This window comes from Lemur catta, chromosome 25 (genome assembly GCF_020740605.2).
Source record: "Lemur catta isolate mLemCat1 chromosome 25, mLemCat1.pri, whole genome shotgun sequence".
NCBI lineage: Eukaryota > Metazoa > Chordata > Mammalia > Primates > Lemuridae > Lemur > Lemur catta.
Window position 1 is genome coordinate 1921398 of NC_059152.1, and position 23382 is coordinate 1944779.

A 23382-nucleotide genomic window follows, 5' to 3' on the forward strand; every position below is an offset into this window, starting at 1 on the left:
GTCTCAGGGTCGTTCCAACTAGTCCCGGGCTTTGCGTTGTTTTGGGGTAGAGAAGCTACTTTTGGATTTCTGAGGTCTTGAGATCACCGCAAGCTGGGGTTTGGGGTGGGAACAGGTTTTACGCGGAGACCACTAAGGGCACTTCCCTCCTGCCGGGACCTGCAGTGACTGGGGTACAGCAAGGGCAGTAGAAGGGCCCAGGCCAGGCGTGGCTGCTATGAGCAACCAGCTTAGGTCTTCTGGCAAGTTCTCTGGAGACCTCGATCCTGGTCCAACCTCCTCTGCTTACGGAGAAGGAGAGTGAGCCCAAGTGTCTTGCTGAACGTCACACAGTGATTTAGTGGCAAAACTGGGACCGGAACCCAAGCATCCCGACTATCTGATGCTATGACACCATGTTACTTTTGCAGTTGCCTCGATCTGCCCCAGAAACTCCCCACTGCTCTCGAGCCAGGTGGCTGAGGTTTCTGGACCCCTGCCCTGAGGTATATACTATGTCTATGAGCCATGACAAGATGTTTCATCCCATTTTACAATATACAGTCTAAGTCAACCATGCTCATATAGAAATGAATATTTATGTCTGTTGATCTTGGCCGCTTGTCTATTCTCGTGCCACCTGCTTTCCTTCTGGAGTCCCTTCCCTAGAGCCCTGCGCCTGGCAGGGTGACCACCTTCCCCGTCCTCCAGAACTCTCTGCAATTTCCCTCCCTTTACTTAGCAGACCCGGCTCTCTGGCTGGTCCCGCTCCTTGGCCGCTTTTCCCTCTTTGCCCCACGAGGCGCAGCGTGGAAACAGAAGGCAGCCAGGAGTCCCTCAGATGTCAGCCCGTAAGACGCCAAGACAAACAGGACAGATTGCTTGAAAGTGCAATCTTCAGAAATGCAGGGACAAATAAACATCGAGCCTAAGCTTGATATCTGAAAAAAGCCACCCCCCCCACTGCAGACTCTTGGAGCCGGCGGTCTCAGAATGAATGACTGCAGGGCAGGGACGGCACCGTCACGAGAGGGCATATCCTCCGCTGCTCACGCGTTTCTCCTGTCAATGCTTTTCTGATTGAAAAGAAATAAGGAAGCTGCACTTGAGTTTCACTCCGGTGCTTTTTAAGATCAAGCAGGAATCTCACGTTCTTGCATTGCCTTCTATATTTCTGTTCTTTCTCCCCTTTCCTCTTTCTTTTTAAATTTAGGTCACTTAACAGACCAGGGTCATAGCTAAAAATAAATCTTCATTCTCCTGAGCTACCTATGATGTCATTTACTGTGTTCTTAAATCCCCAGAGTCAAACTTCAGGCGTGTAGATACACACGTGCAAAACAAAACCTCCTTTCGCAAGCAGCTTCCAGAAGTTTGTGGCGTTGCTAAGGCCTGAGGCCTAGACTGTTCCAGGGCACAGGCATCCAGCTTGTTGCTGTCCTTCCATATCACTTTCCATTCAGAGGTCTTCCTGGGACGCGTAGCCGAGCACTGACGCTTAACACCTCCCCAAAGAGGTATCAGTAACTCTGTTTTTAACAGAAGGAAACTGAGGCCCAACAAAATGAGGCAACTAGACTGAGTGACTGGGGAAGTTTGCAGCCAAGTTAGATATAAAATTTGTGTTGTGAAAAACCCAGGAATGCAAACTTACCTGGTTTTGGTACCTACCAAAAGGTGATCAGCATGCAGAGGGTTAAACTTGTGGGGCAAATAAATTGTGTGGTGTCAGCTTAGGACAGAACATACTGGGAAGGCATAATAGAAAAACAGTGCTCTCACTAAGCTTCATACCTCCAGCAAATTTGTGGATTGGGGTTAACCAAGGCTGGAATTCCAGAACTCAAGTTTCCCAAGTGCGGCAGGCCGAGGGAATATCTGTTGGCTGCATGGGAAATCTTCAGTCAGCATTCGTTTTCATCTGCACTCAATATTTTGACCCACTATGTAAGTAACTTTCTTTCTATTCTTGCGTTGATAAGGAGCTTAAATCCTGGAATAGAGGAAGAAAAAGTCTATGTCCACTTGGGTCTAGATGTGGCCCACCAGTCCTGGAGAACGCTAACTGCATCCGTTCCCAACCAACTCCTCATGCCTGGCACTAAAAGACACCAGACACCTTGGGCTGCAATGACCATCCTGTGCATTTGTCACTTTACCATAAGCTGCCATGAGTCCCCAGCTGTCTGTGTTAAAATGCTCCATCTCCCCAACAGCTGGACACCCCTTGAGGGCAGAGACTCTCTTATATTTCTTTCGCAGCTTCCACGGTGCACCATATTGGTTATTCTATCTGTCAGGGTCCAAGCAGGGAAGCAGAACCATGTGTAGGTATTAAAGGGTGTATTAGGCGATTGTGGGAGAAGCTGGAGAATCGGTTCATGGGGGCCGTTGGAGGATCAGTCACTAACCAGCTTCCTGAAGCACTGCTGTGAATGGAGCAGTCAAAGTTTGCCAAGGGGCATGGACAGCCGGGCATGTCCGGTGGCTGGGGTGTGAGTGTGCAAGTAGAGCTGGTACAGAAGTCTGTGGGAAACTACTGCCTTTGCATCTGGCGGTGGGCTGGGGCCATGCCGGTCATGGGAGGAATTTCGGGGTGCGGAATGGGAAGCTGGACAAGCTGGAACCCGCGGGTACCCCTGCACCTGCCTGCCACGGCATCAAACCACCACGACCGTCAGAGAACAGTGCTGTTGCTTTGCTTCCACCTTCCAAATCTTGCGCAAACTTCTCTTTTGGCCAGCTCGAACCTAGAAGCATACAGAGAAAGGTATTTAGGGAAACCATCCCAGCGAAAGCAAGTCGACACAGCACAGTGCAAGATGAGCACAGGTATGTAACTGTCGCTCAGAACTCACCTGGTCAGTTTCCGGCATGAGGGGAAAAGCCCTGTCTAGAGTTACGAGATCTGGGTCACGGTTCAACCACTAAAGATGTGTCCTTAGCTAAGTTGCTAACCCCGCTGGGTCTCTGGTCCTCACAGGGGGAAAGAAACAATGACTCATCAGCCCTTGGCAGGTTCGTGCAGAGGTGAGTGAGTTAAAATGTTAGCAGCGAGCTTGGATAAGTTCCAGCCCAAAGTTCTCAAAGACACTAGATTCTGCAACATTATTTCTCTCAGATTTTCCTGCTGTGCATTTAAAGCATGTTTATTTAGAGCTGAGTCTCCCGGCTAAAGTATGGGCTTGAAAATGAGAAATTCCAGCTATTTTTTCCTCCAACTATAATCTTGGTGTGCTATGAAATTTGGAGCAAGTCATTCAACCGCTGTCAACATCTCCTTGGATACAGAATGGGGATAACAACATTCTGAGTCCTTTAAAGAAATGAGGCCCCCAGGGTCCGTTGCCTCAGGCCCTGCAGAGCCCTGGGAGCTTCACCAGGGCAGTGTTCTAGAAGGCTCCCAGGGCTTGCCTCTGTTATCTCTTTGGGACAACAGATGAGATTATGCCAGAGCATGCTAAACCCGCCCTCGCCCACTTCACCTCGAGCTGGAGCTGCAGGGTTTGCTTCCTTTTGCAATATACCATCAAACACAGAAAAACAATCAGTCTCCTGGTTCCAGTCAAATCCGCTGCAAGGAATAAGCAGCCCGCCAGACTCCATCTGTGGAAGTGAGGACAGGGAGCCGGGAAAGGATGGGGAGAGGGATCCGGGCCAGGGCTGAGGAAGCAGAGCCGGAGCATCTGCTCTCTCTGGACCAAGCGCTTCCCACAGACGAGTGGGGAGTTCTGCCAGGGCCTCCCTCCAAGACCGAGGTTATGCGTGTGTCTCCTTAGGTAGGAAAACGATGACCTCAACGGCTCAGAAGGACACAAACTTCACACACTCACATACACATCAGCTTCACACAGTTCACCCCCTAGGGTCTGGAGGGTTTTAACCGCATGGCGAACAGGGGGATTAGGAAAAGATGCGTGATAATATTCTCCCCCGTGTTTTCCATTAACAATGGGTGCCTTCCCAGGCCTGAGTACGTCAGTGTCTATCCGTAATAATTAATATCTGGGGCATTAAACGTTTCCATTCTTTCTACGTAGCATTTGTAAGTGTCCACCAGAGGCTACTAACGAATGTGAATGCACGACGTTTGAACCTGAAGTCGTATCTCTTGCCTTCAAAGGTAACAAAGCTCAGAGTAGCATTTTTTCATCCTAAGCTTCCAGCTGCTCGCCGGGGTGATCTCACGAGGGCGAAGGCTCGCGCTGCACCATCCGCGTTCCCTCCCACGGCCCCGCGGGCCAGGGCAAGCTCCGGCGAGTCTGCCACGGGCAGTGAGTGAGGTCTGAGTAGTTACATAAAGTCAAGCATCAACCTATTTGGTATTTTAAAAGCCCGGCATAAAAATAGCAGTAAAAATATTTCATGATAAAAATAATCAATTCCGAAGCCCTTTATTAGCTTTCCCCCGCCTTTCTTAATGGGAAAACTTTTATGTAAGTTACAGCACTTGGGGCCAATGTCATGTTTGTTATGTTTATATAGTAACCAAAGACTCTGGATAAATATTTATGTAGTTACAAAACCTTTAACAGGCCCCAAGCTTGAAATAATCCAAAAAAAAAAAAAAAAAACCCAAATGCTCCATTTTGGGTAGTTGTAAATCCCCTGTTGTCAACGGCGCTCGGACATTGGAAAGGAAGGGGTAAGCCCGAATGGCTCCCATATGTGTGCCGTGGGCAGGCTTTGCAGGGTGGGGGTGGGAGGGAAAACAGAGGCAGGGGCTGCATGGCGGGTCTGCTGGGTGTCCGACAGTCTGGTCGTGCCCAGCGCATCGCTTTGCACTTGTCAGCTGTCGCCCAGGGCCGCCTGCGTGATAAATGAATAATGGGCCGCCCAGGGCTCTTCTTACACTAAAAAATTCAGCACATATGGTTCTGGCCCGTTCTCTATCCCGTCCTATCCTGTGGTCACTCTGGAAGTACATTTATTCCTGGGCCACAGCAAAGAATGTTCCAGCTTCTAGGAGAGAATTAAAGGCCAACAACTGAGGTCATCGGCCTTTAGGGACAGGACATAAAGAAATCACACGTGAAACCCGGATGTAGGATCATCTAGAAAAATGCCCAGGATCCGTGCGGTGGGAGAGTGGGAAAAAGGGAAAGAATTTAACAGGGGTGGTTCCTTTGAGTACATAAAGACTCACAGCTGCGCATTTGTAATTGGTAACCATTTGAGCAATTTTAAGAGAGAAAGGGTAGCAGACGATGCTCCTTGGCCTGTATACATGACAGTCACCTGGGGCCAGTACTCTACAAAACAGTAATAATACCCGGATCTACCTCCCAGGGGGTCGTGAGACATGAAAACAGCGGTAGGGAAGCTGCTCAGCACAACGTCAGGCACAATGTGAGCTGTCACTGTCCCCCAACTCTTGAGACTCTGGCTCCCTACCCTTGCTGCAGGGAAAGAGTTAATACCAGACACAGTTAGCTAGAATGACTAGAAAAATTGGACATAAAATCTCCCCAAAGGGCTTTTGACTTGGAGGAAGGATGTTTATGGCTCTGTTCCCCGAAAGCTATGGCCCTGGGGGTGTGGGCAGTCTGTGCCCACCAGGAGAGCAACCCACCCCTGCCGAGGCTGCGTGGGTGGAGGGCTGGCTTCCTAGGAACGGAGGCTGCGAGGGCCTCTTAGTCCCGGAATAGTTCAAAGCATTTCTTGAAGCTTTGCTAGCGGGGCAAGGAACACTCAGCAGAACCTGAAATAGCCCCTGTCAGGGCTGATGGCCAACAGCTGTGGCCATGGCAGCTGCTGTGACCCACGTCACTGCACCTGACCCCAGGCATGGGGATCCCTGACAAATGGTCACGAGAGCCTCACATTTCTTATCTGTCTGGAAGCCAGTAGGAGGGGAAAGGAAGCCACACGCTGATCCCAAACAAAGACACCCAGTCCACTCAGGTGAATTTCTTATCCTGCTGTCCCCCTCCTTGCCAGGGAGCCCATGGAGTTTGAGAGAAAGGGACGATGCCCTTACTTTGGTGACATGAGACGACTACTCTGTTATCCTGTGTTTAGGCCAGTTTTCTTTCATTTCAAAATGCAGGTAAATTTCCCATCAGAAAAGAATTCTGCACCTGGGGCTCCCTGAATATTGCTTTGAACTCTGAACATTGTTTAAGCTGGAATAATGATACATCTCTAACATGCTTTGCACCACTGTAGGTGCTTTATAGATATTATTTTATTTAATCTCATAAAGCATATCTCTAACACTAAGATTAAGCAGCCAGTGAGTAGCAAAGGTGGAATTCAACTCACCTCTTTCCTCTACAGAAGGCTGCCTGGTTTTAACAGGAGTCTCTTGAAACATTTTTTTTTCCTTCTTAAAAGTACTTTGTAAAGTTTTCTGATTATAAAAATAATATATGTTTATAATAGAAAATTTGGAAAATATGAAATATGTGAAGAGGTAGTAATTCTACCACTCCATACACAACTGCTGTTAACTTTTTGAATTCTTCTAACATACTTTTCTGCACATATAAGATTCCTTTTTTCCCCAAATTGGGATCTTGAGTCTTTTTAGACTTTCCGAAGGTTTTTAAATTTCCTTGAAATACCGGAAAGTGTATTTCACCCAGGGAAGCAAGTGTGGACGTCTGAAGTTCAAATACAGTTCAGAAAACTGGCCGCACAGTTTCCAGGAGGGGAATAAATTTGGCAAAATGCCTTTTTCCGCCCCGATAGAGGCTGTGAGTGCCTGGCCATTTGTTTCTCTGGCAACAGGACCACTGTTCAGTGGCAACCAATGGCTATTAGTGTCATTAGAAGTTCTTAAACCTCTTTGAGCATTAATCATGCTTCAGATGTTACAAAAACTTAGTGACTGAAAATGTATATACATTAAAGTCTTCAGCTGCTGTCTCAAGGTCATGGTGACTTCAGCTTCATCCTCTTAATTCAGTGTTTCAATCAGACCCCATCAGTGAGATTTCAGCTTCATTATAAACCAAGGAGGCTGCATTTCGCATATATTTCGGCATTTTGTATTTTCCTTTGGCCTCCCCCGGTGGCACATGTGTTCCTTAAAAACATCTCTCCGTTGACAGGCAGCCTGTCATGGGGCCCTTTTGTGGGCAGGAGAGATCACACTCTTTTGATTCTTTTTTTTTTTTTTTTGAGACAGAGTCTCACTTTGTTGCCCGGGATAGAGTGAGTGCTGTGGCGTCAGCCTCGCTCACAGCAACCTCAAACTCCTGGGCTGAAGCGATCCTCCTGCCTCAGCCTCCCGAGTAGCTGGGACTACAGGCATGAGCCACCATGCCCGGCTAATTTTTTTCTGTATATATATTTTACTTGCCCAGATAATTTCTTTCTATTTTTAGTAGAGACAGAGTCTCGCTCTTGCTCAGGCTGGTCTCGAACTCCTGACCTCGAGCGATCCTCCCGCCTCGGCCTCCCAGAGTGCCAGGATTACAGGCGTGAGCCATCTCATCCGGCCACACTCTTTTGATTCTATCTTTGCCCCGAGATGCCGACCAAGAGCATTCTTCCCACTCGGATCAAATGGAATTATTTTTGGTAGAGGCTGCTGCGCTCGAAAGGCAGCTTATAATCTTTTCAAAGGCCCTCTGCGTTGCAGACACATGGCCTCCTTGCCAGTGTGTGTCTAGAATTGCAGTGTTGTCTCTGCCCCCAAGACTACCTGTGACTTCACCCTTTCTGCTTGTGTGCGTCCGCAAAGATAAACGGATTGCTTCGGCGCTGAATATAGCGACAGTGGCATGCGTCATTTCTGACGACTACTTCCCGAACTCCGTCCCTGAGTGTTGTGCGGGATGTTTTCATCCGTTCTCCCCTCCGGTGCGCAGGGGAAGGCCGGCCGCCCGCACCTGCCCGGGGCTCTCACACTCCGCTTTACACAGCCCCGTCCGGGATTTTTATACACTCACTCACCAAACGGAAGGCACGACCCATTTCACTGCAGCTCTGCTGGATAAATATGGAAAAAATGTGGACCTATGTCATGAACCACAATGGTTTTGCGTTCTCTGTAATTTGAAGACAAGATTCCTTTGCTGTGTGTCACCTCCTATATTACCACGGTCGCCCAATATTTCGTAACCGTCATTCTTTGCCAGTGCCCACACGCAAAGATGGGTTTGTATTAAAAAATAAATGAGAACAGCACATTCTGATGCGGTTTAGTGTATCAGCATTTTCCACCAGGAGCTCGTTGCCTGCCCTTCCCCTTTTAGGAAACAAAGGACACGAGGCAGAGCCTACTTATCCTGTCACAGCTCCTGGGGAGAAGGGAGAAGGGATGTCACATAAAAGAAAACCCTTTTTCCTTTGAAATTCCTAAATGTCTAAAGATGGGAGCAGCCACGGGCGGGAATGCTGTGCTGTGCAGGCTGATCTGATTTGGGGACGACCCGTGTTCAACTGGAAAGCTCGATTACTTTCAACACGAAGAATCGGAAAACCACAGTTACAGCAGCTTCCGCCTAGAGGGGTTTATTTTGCTCAGCCAACAAGGAGACCAGAAGTGGGCAGCGCAGGTTGAGTCCCAAGGACTCAGGTTCTTTCTGTTCCACCAGCCTCACCATGTGGGATTTTCGTCCTTGTGCTTGTTGCCTCATGGTGGCAAGATGGCTGCAGCGCCTCTGGGACTCACGACTGATTTTTAAGGTAGGCAGAAGGGGACAGGGCTGCCCTAGCCAGACGGTCTCCTTTCATCTGGAAAGCAAAAGGTTTCCCTGAACCTCCAGCAGAATTCTGCTGTCATCCGATTGGCTAGGACTGTCACATGATCACTCCTCACTTAGGCTTAAAACATGAGTTTTAGCAGGCAGTGTTGTTGGCATGAACATTTGGTTCTGCTAGTGTAAAAGAGGAGGAGTGGGTGCAGGTTGGTCACGTACCTCACAGAGCTGCTGTCCTGAAGATGCTGCCTAGAAGGTGGCCGGGACCGAGGGCAGGCGGCGGACGGAGCAGCATGCTGGCTTTGTTGCAGACGTAAGCGGCCGTCGGCATGATGTGTCCGTAGGGGCACGGGGATCGCGGAGCCCTCGCTATGTGACAGCAGTCCCAAACTTTTTGTTCCTACGTGAACCTTTCTATAATAGATGAATTCCCCATTCCAATTATCGTGAAAATTTGTTGTGTTTAAATTAATGGGAAAATAAGAGGATTATTTTTAAAAAGTACATCTCACCATTTCATCCTCCTGCTTAAAACCCTTCAGGAGCTTTCCACAGTTCTTAGATAAAATCTAAGGCCGGGCGTGGTGGCTCATGCCTGTAATCCCAGCACATTGGGAGGCTGAAGAGGGAGAATCACCTGAGGCCAAGAGTTCAAGACCAGCCTGGGCAACATAGTGAGACCCAGTCTCTACAAAAAATTAAAAAATTAGCTCGGTATGGTAGTGCATGCCTGTAGTCCCAGCTACTTGGGAGGCTGAGACAGGAGGATCCCTTGAGCCCAGGAGTTTGAGGTTACAGTGAGCTATGCACTCCAGCCTGGGTGACAAAGCAAGACTCTATCTCAAAAAAAAAAAAAAAAAAGATAAAATGCACGGTCCTTGGCATGGCCTTTAGAGACCTGCAGGATACTTTGTTTATTTCAACAGCCTCCTCTCCGTCTCTCTGCCCCAGGGCCCTTGCATGTGCCCTTCCTTCTCCCCAGAAGCCTCTTTCTCCATTCTGGGCCCGGCACCCCGGGCTCAGTCTTCAGCTCTGAAATTAAGGTTGCTTAGGGAAGCATTCCTTCACCTGGCTGCCTGGCTTGGGGCACCCCGAGAGGAATTCTGAGTGTTTTGTTCTTCTCCTTAGCATTTATACAAACAATTAATTAATTGGCAGTGAATTGTTTTAAGTCTGCTTCCCCTGCTAAAATGCGAGCTTCGTCAAGGCCCTGATGTTCTTGTTTACTGCTTGATTTGTAGCACCTGGTTGGGTCCCTGCTGTGTAGTAAACACTTAAAAAATATTTATGGAAGGAATGAAATGAAATTTTAAAGGCATGAAGCTGTTTTGCTGACACTATGCGTTGGTGCCCCTCAAAATACAGTCTTCGAACTGCCGTTGGCCTGCAAGTGTTCATTATCAATCTGCGATAAGTCCAGAAATTGAGAGTGTTTGGAAACTTCTCTAGTAATTATCAAAGTGCTGGTATGAAATGAATTGGAAATTTTTTAAAAGTAAAATAGAATCAGTGCATCACAGGTAATTTGGGAAGCACTGCTACAGGTTAGACACTGCAAGCCGTCATTCCATTAACAAAACGTGGACGTTTCTAGAGCTGCAGGAGCTCAGCAGCCAGCGTTAGCGAAGCCGGCGGGTCTGGCAGGTCAATGTGAGCTTCCTGCAAGAGGAAGGCCATGCAGCCCCTCCTCCACCTCCTGAGTGGAGTGCCAACTCCCTAACTTCCCCGCAAGTTATTTAGCTCAGCTGCCTCAGTTTCCCCATGGGTAAATGGGGGCAATAAAAGAACCTACTTCACAGCGTTATTGTGAAAGATTCAGCGGGGCAATTGCATGCAAAGCATTCAGTGCAGTCTGGCTGTAGTGAACACTAGCTGTTTCCTGTCATTATTACTTGCGATGCACGGAAGAGCCGCTTTGCACAAAATAAAAGAGGATTTAAAAAGATAAAACATGGTTTTGATTAAAGTCACACTTGGGATAGAAAAGCACACGGAACAGAGACGGATCTCCAGCCTACGCCGAGAGCAAACAGCTCGCCGGAGGATGTGAGCGAGTGTGTGTGCCCGAGGCGGGCTGAGACCCGGCTCTGACCTCAGCTCAGGGCAAATATTTGCACGGCGGAGCTGGTATATTCGTGCGTGGTTCTTACACGGGAAAGCTTGCAAGCCAAACAGTCAGAGAGAGGGACGAGCTGTTTTCTTTTTTACTGTAATATTCTCTTCTTGCTCAGAAAGTGCCTGAAATTCTATCATCAGGCCTGCACCTTCTTAGCTGAGGGCTTTCACGTAAAATGCAAGTACTGCTTAAAAAGGTTTCCATTGTTCATCGCTTCTCAGTCATTTACACTTTAGTGTAAAAGAGAGCTTGGAGGGTAGAGGCCTTTGCTCCTCCCTTACTCTAACCTGGCCCTTGCCCCCCGCCCCTCGCCCACCCTCGCAAACCCATGCAGAGTGTAGCTCAGTTCATACCTTACACTGGAAGATTTGTTTGACTGTTCCAGCCTCTCTGTTCTCCCTCTTCCCTGATAGGAAGCAGGGTCTGTGCCGCATAACTTAGCACTTTCATTCTGCCATCCGTTGTTCGGTACTGTTTTGTGGGTGTTTATCTAATCAGATTTCTGAGTTCGGGAGCAACTTTTTGATAACTCCTCCTCCCCAAGCACAGGGCTGCACACAGAACTGGTCCTCAATAAACATTTGTTGGATGATGGGGAAGGTGAGGCAGAAAACCCGGGGCACAGGTGTCAGGGGTAAGGCTGGGACGTGGGCTGGACTCAGTCACTTGTGACCTCAGAGAGAGCTTGCTCCAGACAGTGGGGAAGAAGGAAGGAGCAGGAGGGTGAAAACAGTGGAGCAGAAATAGTGGGAAGCACTTTTTACAAAGAGATTGTCAGCAAGCGAGGATGAGAGTCAGGGAGGCCAGATGGAAGGTGGGTAGATGTTTTCAAAGTGGAAGAGACCTGTGTTTGTGCATCCGCAGAAAGGAATGAGACTGCCGTGAGGACAACATCGTAGGTGAAGAGGACAGTTGGTGAATGGCGGTCCCTAAAAGGCATGGGATCAAGGGTCCCAACAGAAGGGTTAACCTTGGCTAGAAAGAGGGACCCTCCTCCCCTTCTGACCCAGAAAGGAAGGCGAGGGGGGTGAATGATGGCACACTGATGCTGGGACATGCGGAGGACGGGGGTGAGACAGGAGTTGGGAGACTTGACCTTCTGAGGAAAGAGAGAACCCAGGTTCTCACCCAGGGCAGGCCACCCCCCCCCCACCTCCATCCCTTTGCTCAGAGTGTGAGGTTGGTAATAGCGCACAGAATGTTGAGTCAGTGCTGAGCTATCAGAAAAGAGAAAAAGGTTACTCAGCCTCGCACTTGGGAGGCTGAGGCAGGAGGATCGCTGGAGCCCAGGAGTTTGAGGTTGCAGTGAGCTGTGATGACACCATGGCACTCTAGCCTGGGCAACACAGTGAGACCCTGTCTCAAAGGAAAAAACGATTACTCAGCAACTGTGAGGACCGGGCTTCTGCCGCTGCCGTGGGTGTGTTGAGGATCCAATGGCCGTTCATTCATCCAGCAGCCACGTGTCCAGCGCCCACCTCGTGCCGGGCACGACTCAGCCCCTTGCACCGTGAGCAAAAGGAGTTTGTAGACTGCAGGAGAAGGCAGACAGGCAAACGGGGAGTGGGGGCACCGTGCAGGGAATGGTGCACTGGGGTGAACACGGGGGGCTGTGGGGAGATGGCCCCGCCTGTAAAGGAGAACTTCAGGCTGCAAAGATTATTCCAGCCTGGCCGTGTGGCAGATCAAAGGCCCAAAGGCGAGAAAGAGCCTGGTATTTCTGGAAACCTGAAAGTGGCACCGTGTGGCTGGAGCGAAGGGCGGGTGGCAAAGAGGAGAAAAGGCCTGAGGCGGGCGAAGGAAGCAGGGGCAGACCACCAGGGGCACAGTCTGTCCCCCCAGGGCCACCCAGCCTGCCCAGGAGCCCAGGTTTTATCCTGCGAGGAGGGAGCGAGTTTGGAGACAGGGAGGCCGGGTAGGAGAGGGCTGTGGCCGCAGAAACAGAGAGAAGCAAGCGGGTTTGGGAGGTTTATGGGAGGAGGAATCGCCGGGGCTTGTTGATTGACTGAATGAGGGAGACAAGAAGGAGGCTCTCGGGTTTCTGGCTTGGGCAGCCAGGTCGGGGGAGATGCCACTCAGTGAAACAGGACACGGGACGGGGACCTAGGCTGTGGGGCAGGATGATGAGCTTGTGTCTGAGCATGTGGACCGTGAGGGGCTGGGGGACTGTGAGGGCAGCCGGCAGCCGACGGAGGGTTCATGTGTCTGCAACAAGAAGAGAGCTCAGCTGGCGGCTCTGGGTCACTGATCGTCAGCCTTGGACGGTGACGATGACAGAAGGCTCAGAGCCCTCGGGATGGACCCGGGGAGGGGGAAGAGGAAGGAGAGAACAGTGCGGTAACGGTGCCTGAAACGGTCCCTGCATGGAGCGGATGCTCAGCCAATGTTTGTGGGTGCGGAGGCTCATTTACTGTGAAGCTGAAGGACTTCAAGCTTCAGGGGACCCCACACGCAAACACTTGTGCCGTCCCTTCTGTGGCTCTGGAGGGGACTACTGTGTGCTCCCGTGGTTTTCCATTTTTATAAAAAATTCAAAAGTAAGATTGTAACCAGTTAAGTTCTGTCTCTACCCTAACTTCCCCTCTACCACCTTCCTCCGATGTCGAGCGACACTGGAGTGGCCGTGGGCATTTTGGGGACGCAGCTAAGAGGACGTTGCACTGGGAGTACATTTAGTATGGGATGCGGGGGACACATGTGGAATACTGTCACCTGCGTGGATATTTGTCACTGGCTATCCCAGTGTAGGAGCAACTTCCAGGAATACTCCCTCACCCACTGTGAAGTCTCACCTGGCATGTCACAAAGGCACAGGGTCAGATGTGATGTCACAAAATGAGCATGTCCTAGGCTCCTGGCACTGGAAATCTGTGGGTGGTGGAGAAACAAGAGCTTTCTTAAAGAGGGGCTCCAAAACTGTCTGAGCTTCAGGCCCCTCCAAATGTGCACCTGTCCTTGGCTGGAGGGGCTGGAGGAGGGATGAATCTAAGTCCTGTCACGGTTGAGGAATAATCGGCTCACGCTTTACTTTCTCTCGCACTTACACACCACAGAGTCTAGTTCAAAGCTTGTTCGTGGTCCCACGAAATCCTTCCAGCCTTCCCGTAAACGGTGTGTCTTCCTAAAGGACGCTCCCGGGAGGACAGCTGGGGCCACCTGTCCTAAGGGCAGACAGCGTCCAGTGGCATCTTCAGAGCTGACTCATCGAGTCTAATTGCCTTTGCAGAACAGCCAGATTCTTTGCACCGAATGCTGTACAAGCGCAGTTGCTACACCTCAGATCCTGACTGCGTTATATTAGATCTCTGGTGGCCTTCATTCATTCATTCCTTCATTCATTCAGTAAACGTACTAAGTCCTTACTACGAGTCAGACATTGGGGGTAAAACATCAAACGAGACACAGTCCCCCTTCTTCAAAGAGTTTTTAGTCTAGCTAGTGGGGGGGTGGCGAGACATTTGAACAGGCGACGACAATGCATGACTCACGCTAGGATTGAGGGTGACGATGAGCACAGCGTTTGCGAAGCACCTGGGTGGAGCCCCCGCCTCGGGCGAGGCGAGTCAGGGGATGCTTCTTGGAAGGTGCGTCATCCCCTAGGCAGGGCTGGAGCCCTGGGTGGGAGGCGGACCTGGATCAAAGGTTCCCAAATCCGGCTGATCCTCAGGATTACCTGGGGGAGCTTGGAGAGTCCCAGGCCCACCCCCAACCTACTGACTCAGAACTGCAGCAGGGTGAACCTCAGGAACCTTTTTCCTCCCCTCCCTTTATTTATTAATTAATTTATTTATTTTTGAGACAAGGTCTCTCTCTCTTTGTTGCCCAGGCTAGAGTGCGGTGGCATCATCATAGCTCACTGCAACCTCCAACTCCTGGGCTCAAGCGATCCTCCTGCCTCAGCCTCCCAAGTGGCTGGGACTACAGGCACATGCTACTGCACCCGGCTAATTTTCCTAGTTTTGGTAGAGATGGGGTCTTGCTATGTTGCTCAGGCTCGTCTTGAACTCCTCCTGGCCTCTAGTGATCCTCCTGCCTCAGCCTCCCAAAGTGGTAGGATTACAGGTGTGAGCCACCGCCCCCAACCAGGAGTCTGTCTTTTTTAAAAAACATGTGTGGTGGTGTTTTTGATCCACCAGATTCGGTGAAGTAAATGACCTTTGTGATTCCACGGGGAGAGGTAGGTGGAGAGGCCCACAGGGACGGGGAAGGCCCCGAAGGACGTGCAATACTGGGCCCGTGACCGTGATATCACATGCCATACTACCTAGTCTGAGAGAATGACGAACAGCCTACGGAAGCATCCACTGGGAGGCCTTGCAAGGATGGCAATGAACTTATTCAACGTGGGAACCAAGAAGAGGAAACAAGAACGACTCCACTTATCATCACTCTCAGTCACCAACTAGGGGATTTGTGCTTCCTGTCTCTGCAACTCTGGGCTCTGCAGGGTTCGAGGTCCTAGTTCCAAAAGGAGAAACGCTCCCACCAGGGGAGCCGGAAGATGTCTCACTGAACGTTTTCAGTGAACCCAGTGGTGACCGGGTGATCCACTGGGTGACTCCTGGTGCTCCCTTACCCAGTTTTGACAGCCAATGGACAAGGACAGCAGCTATGGCCCGAGAACAGCATGGTGGCCAGGGAACAGACACCTCAGGGAGGAGGGTCTGAGTCCCCCCACCAGTTAAGCCCCCTAGACCATCAGAGGTGCTATTTATGGGTGAGGAGAATCTAGAATTGATAGTAGGGGAGGGGGAATGGATATTAATTGCAGCCCTAAGACAAGCCGCGATGCCAGGGGCTGTTGTTCCTCTCCTTAACCTTCCTCTTTCGAGTTCCTTCTAGGAAAGGTGCCCACTGGAACTCTGGAGGAGCTGCTCCCCGAACTTGCACGAAGGCGTAGATCTGAGCAGCAGGAGGGGCGGATTGCCACTTTGTTGAGACGGCTTTATAGTCCCGTCATGCTTCCTTCTCTTCTCTTCCACAAGAGCTGACCCCAGGAGCACACCCTGATAAACCGCCTGCACGGCAAGCCCCGTCTCAGAGACGGCCTCCTGGGAACGCAGCCTGTGACAGGGGCCTTTGAGCACAGACTTGAAGGAAGATCACTCCAGGCAGAAGGGCAGCTGGTCCAAAAGCCCTAAGGCAGGAGCGTCTGCGTGGCCAAGAAACAGCAAAAAGAGCCAAAGTGGCTGTAGGGGACGGAGGGAGTGGGGACAACGGAGGAAGGTGAGATCAGAGTGATGTGATGATAAGAAACCAGACCGCTGGTGGGATTTGGCTTTTTACTGTGCGTGGGCATCATTGCAGGGTTTTGGTAGGAAAAGTAGCATAATTGAACTTAAAATGTCAAAGACTCATTCTGGCTGCTGTCTTGAGAAAAGAGTGTGAGGGCGAGGACGGTCCCAGGGAGACTAGTTAGGACTCTATTCCCCCAACCCAGGTGAGGTGGGACAGTGGCTCAGACCAGGGGGCCGTGGGGAAGATGGGAAACCTGGCCTGATTCCGGATACACCCCAAAGGCAGAGTGGACAGATCCCCGAGAGACGGGGTGCAGAGTGTGACGGAGAGAAAGGACCCAAGAGTGACTCTGAGGTTTCTGTTCTGAACGACCTGAAGAATGGAGTTAAGATGGGAATGTTGTGGGCGGAGCAAAGGGGGAGGGAAATAGGAGTTTAGTTTCATTTTGGATGTTAATTTTAAGACGTCCATTAGACACCCAAATAAAGATGGCTGTTGAGCAACTGGACGTACCAGTCTGGAGTTTGGGGAAGAGGCCTGGACTGGAGATAGACATTAGAATCATCTGCATGTAGTCGTGACTGAATGTCTTCAGATTGGATGAGACCACAAAAAGGCGGGTATGGATGGAGAAGAGAAGACCAAGGACTGAGTCCCGGCTGCTTCATCCTTCGGAGAGCAGGGAGAAGGGAAGATGGAGCAGGGAGAGGGAGGAGCGACCAAGGTGAGGCAGGAGGAACGTCCGTCCGGAGAGTACAGGATCCTAGAAGCCAAGAGAATGAATGAAATGTGTCAAAGAGGAAGGAGGCTCAACTGTGTCGAATTATGCCCCAAAACCAAGTATGCTGAGAGCTAAGGATTGTTCCTTGAATTTAGTCCATGTTGGTAACCTTGACAACATCAGTTTCACTGGAGTAGTGAGGTCAACAGTCTGGCTGGAGCAGATTTCAAGAGAGAGCACACAGCCCACCCTTTTGAGAAGTTTAATTGTAAGGAGAAGCAGAGGAATGGTAGGTAACGGCAGGGTTGGTGGTTAGAGGAAAATACTATTATTGCAATACAGATGGGGACAATGAGGCTTAAAGAAGCCAGGGAGTTTGCCCCTGTTCGTTCAGCTAGTAAGTTGTGGTTTGAGCAGAGATCTCCCTGAATCTAAATGCTGAGCTCTTACTTTTTTAAAAAAAAAAAAAAAAACAGTTCCTTATTGATGAAAACTTACTTGTCTTTAAAATTTTCTGTTACAAAGCTGATGAATATTCTTATAGGTAAACACACGATCACACCTCTGATTGTTTGCTAAAGATGAATTTTCTGGATGTAGAAATCCTAGTTCAAAAGCTGTGCACATGCGTGTAGCTTCGCATCCGCATTGCCAACGGCCTGTGGAAAGGTGGTAGCGTCTACACCTGAGCAGGTCCGTTCCGTCTACACGTACACCTGAGCAGGTCCGTCCCCCGCGTCATTGCCAGCCCTGGGTCTTGCCTTTCTCCCCCTGAATTGCATAGGTGAGAATAATAACGTTTTATTTTGCAGGTGTGCAGTTAGCAGGTATATCCGACCACGTCCGTTTCCCAGCAACGCTTTGCTTCCGTGGATGTTTCTCGTGCCCAGGTCTGGTTGCTCACCGATTACTGTCATTATGAACGCTTGTCTCTTGCTGCAGCAGGTCTGGCTTAGAGGGCAAACTGCACAGAGCTACAGAGAATTTTTAAGTAACAGTAATTTCAGGATAAGAAATTAGGTCTTGGGTGATTTTTGTATCTGAGAGACGGTGGAAGAGCTAAGGCTTTTAGGAAAGCTGGGGGCAACCTAGGAAGGTGTGACAATAGGTGTGATAGGACCCTCCTCTGTGTGACTCTCTATGTGGCTATGACCCGAGGGCATCTAGTTCCAAAGAATCCCCCAAAGGTGTGTGGAAGGGGAGGGAGGTCTCTTTCTAAAATATACTCTGTGGGCCGTAATTCCCAATCTCGCCACTGTGGCAGGGCGTCCTGTTCTACTTTCGCTTTTCAATCCAGCCCTGTCTGGGAGGACAACTGAAACTCCGGCCCTGGCACAGCTGAAAGAAGTATAGATTGTTTTTTATATCAGTAATACACAGTTGTTGTAGAAAGATTAGGAAATAAAGACAGCAGAAAGAAATATAATTAAATTAATAGAAATTCCTTCCATTTCCTCTCAGGTCATTGTTATTTACGTTTTGCTGATTTTGGTTTCCAGATCTTTCCATTAAAATTTTTATGTAGGCCAGGAGCAGTGGCTCACGCCTGTAATCCTAGCACTCTGGGAGGATTGCTTGAGCTCAGGTGTTCTGAGACCAGCCTGGCAATAGCAAGGCCCTGTCTCTACAAATAGTAAGAAAAAAAATAGCAGGGCATTGTAGCACATGCCTGTAGTCCCAGCTACTCAGGAGGCTGAGGCAGGAGGATCACTTGAGCCAGGAGTTTGAGGCTGCAGTGAGCTGTGATTGTGCCACTGCACTCCAGCCTGGGTGGCAGAGGGAGACCCTGCCACAAAAATAAACAAATAAATTAAAATTTTATAAAATAAGCCATCACAGTTACCAAGTTCAACGCTCTGTGGGAATGCCAACAGCTACCTTCCCTCCATGCCCTGGTCTCTTAAGCGACAGGCCCCAAACCAAGCTCATTAATCTTCCCCAGGGGCCCCTGCTCTATAATCCCTATCTTCAATTAATGGCACCACTATTATGTTGTTTGTTTGTTTTGTTTTTTGAGACAGGGTCTCATTCTGTCACCCTGGGTAGGTGCAGTGGTGCCATCATAGCTCACAGCAACCTCAAACTCTGGGATCAAGCGATCCTCCTGCCTCAGCTTCCCGAGTAGCTGGGACTACAGAGACACACACGCCCCGCTAATTTTTTCTATTTTTAGTAGAGACGAATCTTGCTCTTGCTCAGGCTGGTCTCCAACTCCTGACCTCGAGTGATCCTCCTGAGTGCTAGGATTACAGGCGTGAGCCACCGTGCCCGGCCACCACTATTCTCGATACTCAGCAGCCTGCACAAGAAACCACATTTGTCACTTACGACTTCTCCTCCTTTACCTCCCACATGGAAGCAGCCGATTATTTGCACGTGTCCTACCCTCAGCGTGTCTTTTCCGTCCATCTCCTCACAGCCTTGGATGGAGCCTCTTTTGCCGGAGAGAAGGAGGCTGTCTCCTGTGCATCTCTCTGTGGAGGCTTGAGAAGCTTCCGGCGGCTCCGTGTGCAGGGTAGAGCTTCCACTCCTCAGCGGGGCACTGCAGGCCCTCCCCAAACCCGGCCTCGCCTTGCTCTTCAGCCGCATCCCTGCTCCCCGCCCTTCCTGTGCTCCAGACACCTGGACGTCCCCGCGGTGGCCTCCCTGCGCTTTGGTTTCGGTGGTTTGTCCCCCACCGTCCTCTCTGTTTCTCCTCCCCTCTCAGCCCGCTGAACCCCTTCTCATCCGTGAAGGCCAGTGCAAATATTACTTCTCTGTCACTTCCTCCAGGCGGAGACAGCCATCCTGTCTTCTGTGTCCCCATGACAGTTTGCCATACCGCGAGGGAAGCATTGACGGTGTTGGATGCCCCCCGAGAGGCTGGAGCTCACCGAGGTCACAGAGGGTCTCTCAGTCATCTTCGGACTCCGAGGGCCCGCCCCGCCAAATGCCAGGCACGTACTGGTTAAACTGGATTAAGTCAGAAATAGATTCCGGTCACCTGACTCTTCTCCACTGTCTCTTACACTGCCCCAAAGTGAGGACTCACATAGGTGGGGGGACATCACCACGAGGCAGAGTGGACCCGTCTCCCACCCTTCCCACTCATGTCTGTCACCCACTGAAATTCCATTGGAAATTCATTCTTTTGTGTTCGCTATTATCTCTAGTTAAATTACAAATATTCCCGGGAGGGATTAGGACTTTAAGGTATTATCATCACTATTACCCCTACTAAAATTTTCGAGCTGGAGAGAAACCAAGAAGTTGTTAGGTCCTTCCTAAAAAAACAACTAGCCTACAAGAGCCACCTGCAGAAGGAGCTGGCGTCGGGTAATTGTTGAGAGGAGACAGTTCTACGAGCGTGGCAAGGGCCAGTTCTGGGTGAGGTACCACGGAGGGAGGGACGGTGGCACGAGGGCAGATGCTGGCGTGTGCCCGGCGGGAGGGAATTGCATGGTGGGGGTCGGGGGACAGCAAAGACAGACTCCTCCTGCTTCACAATTGGGTCAAATCTCGTCCCTGGGTGGAGGGATGATCCTCAGCTCCGATTTCCAAACACCTCTGGGTGGATCTCCTTCTTGCTAGCGTGCCAGAGAATTCTCGGGTAATCTTCCAATTTTAATTCACTTTAATCTTAAAAATAAATACATGCCTCATGGCATTTTTAAGAGGGGTGGGTGTTTGATGAGATAAAATGAGTGACAATAGGGTGTCACAACTCCAGAAAGGTTTCGTATCGCTGGCTTAGAGTTTCCCAGTGAGTAGGAGTTTGATGAACCGAGAACTGAAACGGCTTCCAAATCACTCTGCCCTACTACGCTGACTCGAAACACATAACCTGCCTACACTGCTGGAAGCATCCCAGCCCCGGGGTGAATGAACCCTGCGGAGCTACTGCTTGGCACTGAGCCCGCAGTCTGAAAAAGGCAGGGAAAGGAGATGTCAGCAGTCAGCAGAGAGCAGCAGGACCCTTAGGGAGGTGGAGCGCGTGACAGACAGGACCGGCCCGGGCGATCCCGCGGGCATCCAGGTTACCGCACAAAAGCCTTCCTGGGAACTCTCGGGACAATGACAGTCTGCAGCCCTGGCTTCACATTTCACTGTAAAAGAGGCCACCACTTGAATGGGCTGTGACGATGCTCCCTTCCGACTCTGCACCGCCCGGGAGCAGAGGGCAAAGGGCAGGCCAGCCTCATTAGCATGTGTCTTAGGGGGCTTGACTGCATGTGGTGGAGCCTTTCGGGGTCGGAAGAGGCAAGAAGGCTCTTCCCGTGTCTGAAGGCGATTCAAGACTTACTGTCACACTTTCTTTTTAAAGCTGTGGATTATGCAGGAGCCTTATATGCAATTATTACCTCGGATGAGTATTTCAAATCGGGATCTTCCTGTATCCCAAAGAGGAGAGCTCGGGGAGACCACAGGCCGGTTCTTCTTCCTTTCAGAGACAAGCAGGTGGCATCGCCGGAGTGCTGACACCGGCACAGGTGACTTCCCGAGGCCCTGCGGCTTGTCCTCGCACCCAAAGAACCACCTCCCTCCCTCTGATCTTTCCTCTTTTGCAACTCTGCGGAGCTACTGACGGAGGGATAAGGCCAGCGCAGGTCAGGGCTTGAAAACACTTTGCCACGGCCGGGCGCGGTGGCTCACGCCTGTCATCCCAGCACTCTGGGAGGCCGAGGCAGGAGGATTGCACAACATCAGGAGTTCAAGACCAGCCTGAGCAAGAGCGAGACCCCGTCTCTACTAAAAATAGAAAGAAATTATATGGACAGCTAAAAATATATAGAGAAAAAAATTAGCCAGGCATGGTGGTGCATGCCTATAGTCCCAGCTACTCGGGAGGCTGAGGCAGGAGGATCGCTTGAGCCCAGGAGTCTGAGGTTGCTGTGAGCTAGGCTGACGCCACGGCACTCACCTAGCCCGGGCAACAGAGTGAGACTCTGTCTCAAAAAATAAAAAAATAAAAATAAAACACGCTACCAGTAGCGGAGCCCTCCTTCCGATGAACCTGTCCCGACCTCGGTGTATAAAACACAAAGGAGTGGGGGTCCTTTGGCTGAACTTTGACGGAGGCCTGGAGCCTGACCCGCCACCCCTGGCCCCCGGAAAGCAAATCTGTCACAAGTTCCAGAACTCTGTCCTCATCCCACTCATAATTTCTCAACCTGCCAGGGCAGTTTTGTCATCGGCACTTCAATGTCTGCTTTAAAATATTACAAAAGCTTTGGCAACGTCCCCCCGGGAGGGGCAGGCACCTGTGTGTGGACCTGGAAGCCAAAACGGTGTGACGTTAGGGGTCTGGGTGGCCAGCACCCGGTCCTGCCTGCTGTCTACGTCCCGTTCCAGCGCCTGGTTGAGAAAAGGCCCGAGGAAGAAGTGGAGAACGGACGCCAGAGGACAGAGAGTGACACACGCCTTGCTGAGCTCGACTTTCCTCGGTGACTAAGGACGCCTCCCGCAAGCTGCCGGCCTGCCCGGGCCTGTCTCACAAGCTGACGGTAGACGGCTGTGACCGCCCGGACTTTTCCCAGACGCCCACGTGCGACCCCTCGGTCACCCCAAAGGCTCCAGGTCAGGTCCCCTCGCCGCGTGCCCCTCTCTGGCCCGGCCACGCGGGCAGTCTCCGTGCTGCGTCAACTAAGGCATCCAAAACGGTTTTTCGGTGGGATTTTTCTGGAAAAGCGAGAGGAAAGGCTCCGTCTCAGTGAGCAGAGAGAGCTGCTTCAGTATTGGAAACAGAGAACCGGAATCTGATCCACCCTCCTCCCAGGACGAGGACGACGTGAAGCCAGCCCGAGCTCTGGGGCCCCTGGCAGGGGCCTGCCAGCCTCGGCGACAGAGGAAAAGCCACCAGCCCTGACTTCCTAACTGCCCTCAGCAGTCGGGCCTCGTGGGTTCTCCATGTTCTCTGCACAGTCTGAGACGAACTCACCAAATGTCCTGCTCTCTGAAAACTGACCCAGCCAGGAGGGCACGTGCCAAGAGTGTTTCTCCTTCTGGTGGCAGGGACAGGTTGCCACACTGCAGTGATCAAAGGCGTGAGGGCCCCAGGTGAGGGGCAGCCCGGCCACGGCCCCAGCTGGGGGGAGCCAGCCAGGCCTCCGCTGTGAGGGTGGGGGGCTCCCGGGGCCGGGGGTCCCCGCACTGATCTCGAAGGACTCAGCACGCTCCGTACTGTCCTGCGAGGTAGCAGCGGGGGGAATAGTGGAGATTCTGACCTCGGGAGCCGATGTCTGTGCTCGAGTCCCAGCCCCTGTAAAATAAGGGACAATGGTCACACCCACGTCCTGCAGCCATTGCAAAGAAGGAATGAGCTGTAACAACATACGTGAAGTCCCAGAGAAGTCGCTGCCTGCACACAGAACGTGCTGTGTAAGCATGAGCTGACTCTACCTTGACCTTGGGTTTGCCTCTGGTCTGTGCCTCAACCTCCCTCTCAGCCCCGCTGCGGCCACCCTCCTCCAAGATTTCTTGAAGGAGCTGAAACGGGGCACGTATCTCGCTATTTCACTGCCCGGCCCTCAATCTCCATCGCTTCTAGACATCCCGAGCTCTACAGTGGGACCTAAATGCTGGAAGAGTTCCAGCAAGTTCCGACATCCCTGCTCCAGGACTTGCTGGCAGCAGACCGACCTGTGATTTGGCTGGAAAAGTCACTTTTCACCTCCTGTCCCAGGCTGCTAGGCAGAGCA

General features: G+C 51.1%; 1 long non-coding RNA gene across 1 annotated transcript; it reads right to left on the reverse strand.

The window, feature by feature from the left end:
• Positions 1-8409: 8409 nt before the first annotated feature.
• LOC123627520 lies at positions 8410-13615 on the reverse strand. Its single transcript, XR_006731322.1, has 3 exons — positions 13539-13615; positions 8850-9044; positions 8410-8664 (listed from the first exon to the last, which is right to left on the reverse strand). It is a non-coding gene; the product is annotated as an uncharacterized LOC123627520 (long non-coding RNA).
• Between the last annotated feature and the right edge of the window lie 9767 nt (positions 13616-23382).